This window comes from Chionomys nivalis, chromosome 9 (assembly GCF_950005125.1).
Source record: "Chionomys nivalis chromosome 9, mChiNiv1.1, whole genome shotgun sequence".
Classification (NCBI taxonomy): Eukaryota; Metazoa; Chordata; class Mammalia; order Rodentia; family Cricetidae; genus Chionomys; species Chionomys nivalis.
The window spans coordinates 14,481,769-14,489,087 of NC_080094.1; the positions used below are offsets into that span (position 1 = coordinate 14,481,769).

At 46.8% G+C, this 7,319-nt stretch overlaps 1 long non-coding RNA gene across 1 annotated transcript in view; it reads left to right on the forward strand.

Annotated features, from left to right (window-relative positions):
- Positions 1 to 6,258, forward strand: part of LOC130881233 (uncharacterized) — a 29,707-nt gene extending 23,449 nt beyond the window's left edge. The window contains exons 2-3 of the long non-coding RNA XR_009057716.1: positions 5,751 to 5,894; positions 6,209 to 6,258. This is a non-coding gene — a long non-coding RNA (uncharacterized LOC130881233). The remainder of the gene's footprint in view (positions 1 to 5,750; positions 5,895 to 6,208) is intronic.
- The last annotated feature ends 1,061 nt before the right edge of the window (positions 6,259 to 7,319 follow it).

Sequence of the window (7,319 nt, forward strand, 5' to 3'; positions counted from 1 at the left end):
TGTCTCTGCCTCCCGAGTGCTGGGATTAAAGGCGTGCGCCACCAAAGGCGTGCACCACCACCGCCTGGCTGTTCTAAGCTGTTTTTGTCAGCCATTTTGTCCCAGAAAGGAATGAAGTAACTGATATAGTATGCTTGGTCAAACTGCTAACAACTCTTCATTCAGGAGTGATTGGCATGGGTTTAAATGTTTTCTCGCATGCCCACTTACTCTCTCTCTTCCTGTCATGTGAGGATGCAGTAGGAATGTGATCATCTGGAAGCCAGGAAGAGAGCCCTCACTTGGCTATGCCAGCACCTTGACCTTTGACACCCAGCCTCTAGAACTGTGAGAACTTCTTCTGTTTAAGCCCTCAAACATTTTAAATTGTTCAGTGATAGTTTTAACTTTTACTTTATATATTTGTGTTTTGCTTTTGCTTGAATTAAAAAAAAATTAATTTCCCCAGACTTCCTTGCAGCTATGCTATGCAATCTGCTGCTTGGCTGTCTTCTTCATTAGAGAGATGAGCGGGGCCACGACGCAGAAGTTTGTGGAGAGTTAGATTCTTCTGGCAATCATGGCGGATGGAGAGCGTTGGTTTGGGCACAAGTTCCATCACTTGGTTATAACATTATCTGATGCAGGCGATGTAATTTAAAAAAAGTGGCACGTGAGAGAAAGATCCCATGCAACAGAGCTCAGGTGGAGGGGTCTTTATTGGGGGAAAGTGAATGGGAAAAGGGGGAGGGGAGAGGGGAGACTGGCCTTTAGGGATAGGAGTGGCAGAAGAGGGGAGAGAGAGACAGAGACAGGGAGAGAAGGAGAGAGAAGGAGAGAGAGAGTGATGGGAGGTGGGCAGGGCCCTTTTAAAAGGGAACATAGTGACTGTGCACAGGGGGTGCTCTTAGTGGCTGCAGCTGAGGACATATACCCCTAGGTCAGGCCAGCACAGATGCCCAAACACTAACAGGAGCGGATGGTCGAAGGGATGCTTTCCTCACTTTGGGCATGGTCTCATGTACTATAAATGCAGACAAAAAGTGTGGGCAGGCCTCTTGGCTGCTGGATTTGGTTCCAGTTCCCCGCGCACGCAGAGGGCTGCGGATCGCTGCTCTTTCTGTGAGTTTATCCCCAGATAAACCTCTGTTATATTCTGTTTTGGGCCATTGTGGGACTCTTTTGTACGCCGACATTTAAGCTCTGAGCCATCTCTCCAGCCCCTATAGTCTCATTGTTTAAAACTTTTTTTTGCATTTTAAATTTTTTATCCATATGAATGTTATGCCTATATGTATGTATGTGCACTGCATGCATGTCTGATGCCACAGAGGTCAGGGGGAGGTATCAGGTCATCTGGAACTAGAGTTATGGTTTGTGTGGGCCATTGTGTGGGTGCTGGGAATCGAACTCAGTTCCTCTGCAAGAGCAAGTACTATAAATGGGTGAGTCAACTCTCCAGTTCCCTAACCCATATCTCAGTAATTCAGGGACTCTGGATTTCTCATTGCTTTGTAAAAGAGAAAAGAGAGTTTTCTTAGGGGCCACTTTGTAGTATCTGCCACAGATGTAAGCAAAGCGCCTGCTTATGTGCTCAGTCCTAAACAGGACAGCAGGTGTAAGAGGAGGTGGAAAGAATATAAGAGTAGGAGGATGGACATGGCAGGACCCTTGCATTCATGCACCTGTGGTCACCTGCAGAAGGTGCGGCCAGTCATTCATGCACCTGTGGTCACCTGCAGAAGATGCTGTCAGTCATTCATGCACCTGTGGTCACCTGCAGAAGGTGCGGTCAGTCATTCATGGACCTGTGGTCACCTGCAGAAGGTGTGGTTAGTCATTCATGCACCTGTGGTTACCTGCAGAAGATGCAATCGGTCATTCATGCACCGGTGGTTACCTGCAGAAGATGCGGTCAGTCAACATTGTGGCATGAATGGGAGGAGAGGCATATAAGGTCCTAGTCATAGACGAGGAACTATGAGGAACTGATGTGAAGGAGTCATTTTTATTTAGGACTGCAGCTGCTGGTGGGTTCTCGTGCTCTGGAGGCTGGTGCAGCACCTGTGCACATACAGGTGGCACTAGGCTAAATGGGGCATCCAAAACAAAAGCAATGGGCGTGAAGGTGGGGAGTGTTGAAGGGGTCTGGGGGAGTGGGAGAGGGGAAATGGAGGTGACTGTGATTAAGATACATTGCATACATGTACAAAATCATTGAAAAACAAAAAATATTCTTAGTTTTAAGAAAGGAAAGGAAGGTGCCTGGCCCAATTCTTTTGCTGTATGAAAACACAGGAATCACATCTAGAAGGAGCAGTTCTACAGATAACCTTTACCAAAAAAGAAAAAAAGAAAAAGAAAAGTCACAGTACTAGCTCCAACACATCCCTATGTTACTCTGTAAAATCTTAGAAACTCATACCTGTCGGAGGCTGAGGTATGACAGGCCACCTCAAGGTTCAGTGACACACACTAACAACCATGTCTTCTCATTCATGCTTCAGCAAGTTGACTGATCTTCATGGGCTCAGCAGGCTTGGCTGGGCTTGGCCCTAAGCTGTAGGCTGGCAAGGAGGAGAATGGGCGGAGTGAATTGTTTTCAAACAGTTTAGCAAGGTTGGTGGCACACGCCTGTAATCCCAGCAGTTGGCAGGTGGATCTAGGAGGATTAGGCGTCCAAGGCCATTCTGGGCTACATTAAGAGTCTCTGTTACAAAAGAGAGGAAGGAAGGAAGGAAGGAAGGAAGGAAGGAAGGAAGGAAGGAAGGAAATTAATCTACAACAACACAATTGTTTTAATCAGTTGCTCTAATGTATTAATTTATGGGGTTCAAAGTTTTCTTTCTTTTTTTCTTTCTTTTCTTTTTTTTTTTTTTTTTTTTTTTTGGTTTTTCGAGACAGGGTTTCTCTGTGGTTTTGGAGCCTGTCCTGGAACTAGCTCTTGTAGACCAGGCTGGTCTTGAACTCACAGAGATCCGCCTGCCTCTGCCTCCCGAGTGCTGGGATTAAAGGCGTGCGCCACCACCGCCCGGCTAAAGTTTTCTTTTACTACTTGAAAATGTTGAAGAATTCACCAGTCACTTGCATGGCCACTTCACTTTTTCCTTCTTTATCCATATATTCCTTCACCGCAAATTCACCCAGATTCATTGGTTATTGTGGTAGAATGTGTCTGGCTCACGAGTTCACTGGGTGGATATGGGCAGACCATTGTCAATCTTTCTTTTTAAATTATTTTATTTGTGTGCTTATGTATGTGTGTATGCATACACATGTGTGCATGTGTGTGTACAAATCATGCTTGTGTGATTGACAGAGGACAACTGATGTGGGAGTCTTCTGTTTTGTGTTGATTTCATTGGTTAAATAAAGAAACTGCCTTGGCCCTTTAATAGGACAGAAAATTAGGTAGGTGGAGACACAGATTATTAAAAATGGGTTAAAGCGAGATGTGAGAATTAGCCAATAAGAGGCTAGAACTAATGGGCCAAGCAGTATTTAAAAGAATACAGTTTCCGTGTAATTATTTCGGGTAAAGCTAGCCGTGCGGGAGCTGGGTGGCCGGAAGCAGCCCACCACCGCTCCTTATAACAAGCAACTTACAGGAGTCAGTTTTCTCCTTCCGAGGTAGGCTCTGGGGATTGAACCCAGATAGTCACTTTCCCGGCAAGTGCTTGTACCAATTGAACCATCTTACTGTCTCCATTATAATTCTTTAAAACCATAATCCATAACTGTCTTTGTCAGCGTAACAGTTACCCTCACGCCACCCGAATTGCTTTGAGCCATGCAATGTATCACTGGGCAGGTAGGAGAGGTGCATGGACTTCGTTAAGGGCACTGTGGTGCACTGCCCCAATCTGCCACTCCAGGACTCAGGCTTATTCGCCTGGATGTCGGGTACCGGCTGATGGTAGCTCTTAGCTGGGGCTGTCTAGGGAACTGATTCAGACAAGAAGAGCAACCGGCCAAATTCAAGCCCATCTCTGAAGGAGTGATGTATGTACGAGTCAAGGTCCCGCCTCCTTGCCATCCCTGTTCCATCTACACCAGGTATGAGCTGGCACCTGCTGAGGGCACAGGCTTCCCACCTGCAGATCCGCATCTTGCAGTCTTCCTTCTGGGAATCCCATAGACATCACACTCTGATGGGAGGTGGACCTGGCTTTCTGTCCTTTTCAAGACAGACTATCTATGCGATCTTCAATGCTGTACTAAACATTCTAAAGCACTGTAAGCCTCTGTGAATCTCAAGAGTTTGGTATCTAAGGCTACACTAATTATAGTATCTGCGTTTTGCAGTTACTTTGAACAATGAACAATGACACACATGTTTAACTCAGTGTCTAGCATATGTCCAGTGCTACAAACAAGCAATATTATGATTATTTTGTTAAAAAATGATGCTTGAAAAAGCTAATAATATCGATAGAATAGCCAAGAGATCCAGAGCAGAGGAGATGGGATTGTTTTGTTCTTTCCTTTTCACTCATAGGCCTGCCTTTTCTTCCGTCCCTGCAGCGGAAATTGACTTAGTATTCTAACTTATGTCCAGCAGGTGGCACCGGTGCATAAAGCACATAAAGCCGCATCCGCTCCCTTTTACAAGTGCACATGGTGGTCTTCCGTTCTCCTCCATCAACCATCCATCAAATGCAGATTATCCCGTCGCTTATTCTTCCATCTTTCCACCCCCGCCCAAAAAATGCTTACCGAGCATTGACTACACTCAAAGAGCAGTTTTAAATCCTGTCTAAAGTATCATGGTGACCAGAAAACAAAAAGGAAAAAATAAATTTAAAAAGGCCTTGACAGGGGCTGGAGAGATGGCTCTGCAGTAGAGAGCACTGGCTGCTCTTCCAAAGGACCTGGGCTTAATTCCCAGCACCCACATGACAGCTCATAGCTATCTGTAACTCCAATTCCAGGGAATCTGGTATCCTTGCACAGACGTACATGCAGGCAAAACTCCAGCACACATAAACAAACAAACAAACAAATAAATCTTTAAAAAAAGGGGGTCCCTGACAGCCAACTAGAATGTTGAAAGACAGATAAGGCAAGTTTTAACTGTGGTTTCATTTCTGTTTCTGGGATGAAAACCTAAGTCATGCTCTGGGTTGCTTTGTTTGAGTAAAACTGAGTCAGAGAGCGAATGATTTTTTTGCAAAACCACTGAGGGCATCCCAGAGACTATCTGCAGCTTCTCCCAGGGGGCACTGATCTAAGACTCATTAAAAGTGCCATGCAGGAGAAAGAAGAAGAAAATCCATAAAGGGAAGGGAAGGGGGAGTTGAAGGGCTAAGTGGGAGGAGGGAGGAGGGGACCTGGGTTCTGGAGCTCTAGTCAGTGGTGACTTTGTAGGTCCTTGACCTGTGCAGACAGACCAGCAAGCCACCTGAATGCCAGGATGCCAGGATGCCAGGCCTGGATGAGGGCAGTGAGTGCCTACTCTCACCTGTCTAACATGGACTCCCAAACTCTGGGAGATGAGCTTGCCTGAAGGTCACCTAAGCAGAGCAGTTTGGGGATGGGTTGTAGCTGGTTTGCTGGCATTCCTGCTTTGCATGTACAGGGCTCAGGTTCAGTCTCCAGTGCTGCATGAATCAGGTGTGGTGGTGCATGCCAGCAATGCCAGCAATGCCAGCACTGGGAGGGAGGTAGAGGCAGAAGGACTAGAAGTTCTAGGTCTTTCTTTCTACATAATGAATTTTTTTTAATATTTATTTATTATGTATACAATATTCTGTCTGTGTGTCTGCCTGCAGGCCAGAAGAGGGCATCAGATCTGCTGTCAGAGCTGCACATACAAGCAAGGCTCCAACTCTGTCTTTGAGGGTCAGCTATCCCTGGCCCAAGGGAGAGAAGCCCAGGCACCTGCAGGACCGAGTCCTGAGAGAGAAATCTGAAATGTGAGGGAGAAACATGGGTAAAGGGAACCGCTAGCTTTTTTCTCAATCCAGTGCAAGAGAGACCACTAATGCGCTCATGGTGACACGCAGCCTTCGGCACGAGGCTCTCTTGCCAGGGAGATAGTAGGGTGTGGTGGGGACTGTGAACAATGGAGAAGGCACACTCTTCTCACAAGGGCACTGCTCTGAGGGCAGAGAAAAGAGCCCAGTTGCCTGGTTTCCGATTTGTCAAGGAAAGTCAGACATTGGGGTTTTTATTTTTATGTGGAAGTTTCTGTTTTTACTTTTGAGACAATGAATATAAAACATTTCAGAAACATCATGGAGAAGACGAAGAAGAAGAAGAAGAAGAAGAAGAAGAAGAAGAAGAAGAAGAAGAAGAAGAAGAGGAAGAGGAAGAGGAAGAGGAAGAGGAAGAGGAAGAGGAAGAGGAAGAGGAAGAGGAAGAGGAAGAGGAAGAGGAAGAAGAAGAAAGCACAATTCTTTCTGAATTTCTGTTCCGAGCAGAGGCCAGGATATGACCTCCAGTCTTACTGGGACAAACAGATGGCTCCAAAGGGCAATTGACACAGTTCGTTAAATACAATTCAGGAAGACATGGTGTGACGTGCCAGAGAGCAAGAGGCAGCCTGGAGGAGGCCACAAAGCTAGGTTCAGACAGACCAGTTGGGGGCACAGCCCAAGGGAGGGAACTGGCAGAGCATGGATGAGATTGAGGAAGGGAGGAGACACGGTTGCAGGGCACTAAGACGTTCAGATCATGGCCTTGAGTACCTGGCCCACCTGTTCAGCCATCTCTCGGTACTTCTGATAATAACTTCTGCTGGTTTTGATAGATAAACAGAGGCTGTTTTTATGCCGTCCCCAGATGACCATTTCCTGTAATCAGAAGGCCTTTCTGCTATCAAGATGGCAACACTCCCCCCTCTTTCTCCTTCACCCCACCCCTGTATTTGTCCCATTCCTTTCCCAGGAATATTAAGGAAAATAGATACTTTTGACCTCTATGTGAACACCTTGCACTTGCAGTACAAAGAGGAGCAATTTGCACAGGAGGGAATGCCTTCCCCCACGGCTCTCTTTTCCCTGTGTCCTGTGCCAAGCACCACGGATGACTCAGACGTGGCAGGAGCAGCCAGCAGGACCTGGCCTGAAAGTGAAGAGTCCAGTCCAGGCCTAGCCCAGCAGTCCGACTCCTCCTGCGGTCAGGCATAAGCCACAGCCACACGGGCTCAGCTGTCACACAAGCAGAAGGTTGGGTGGGCTCCAGGTACCTAAGGTCACTGCCTCTACATCATGACTTAGGACCCGGACATCTCCCACACAGAGCAGGTCTGAAGTCAGTTTGGGTGGCATTCACCTAGCCAGTGCTTGTCATGTGCCAGTCATGATGCCAGGCTCCTGACACATGTGGTTCTAACTAAT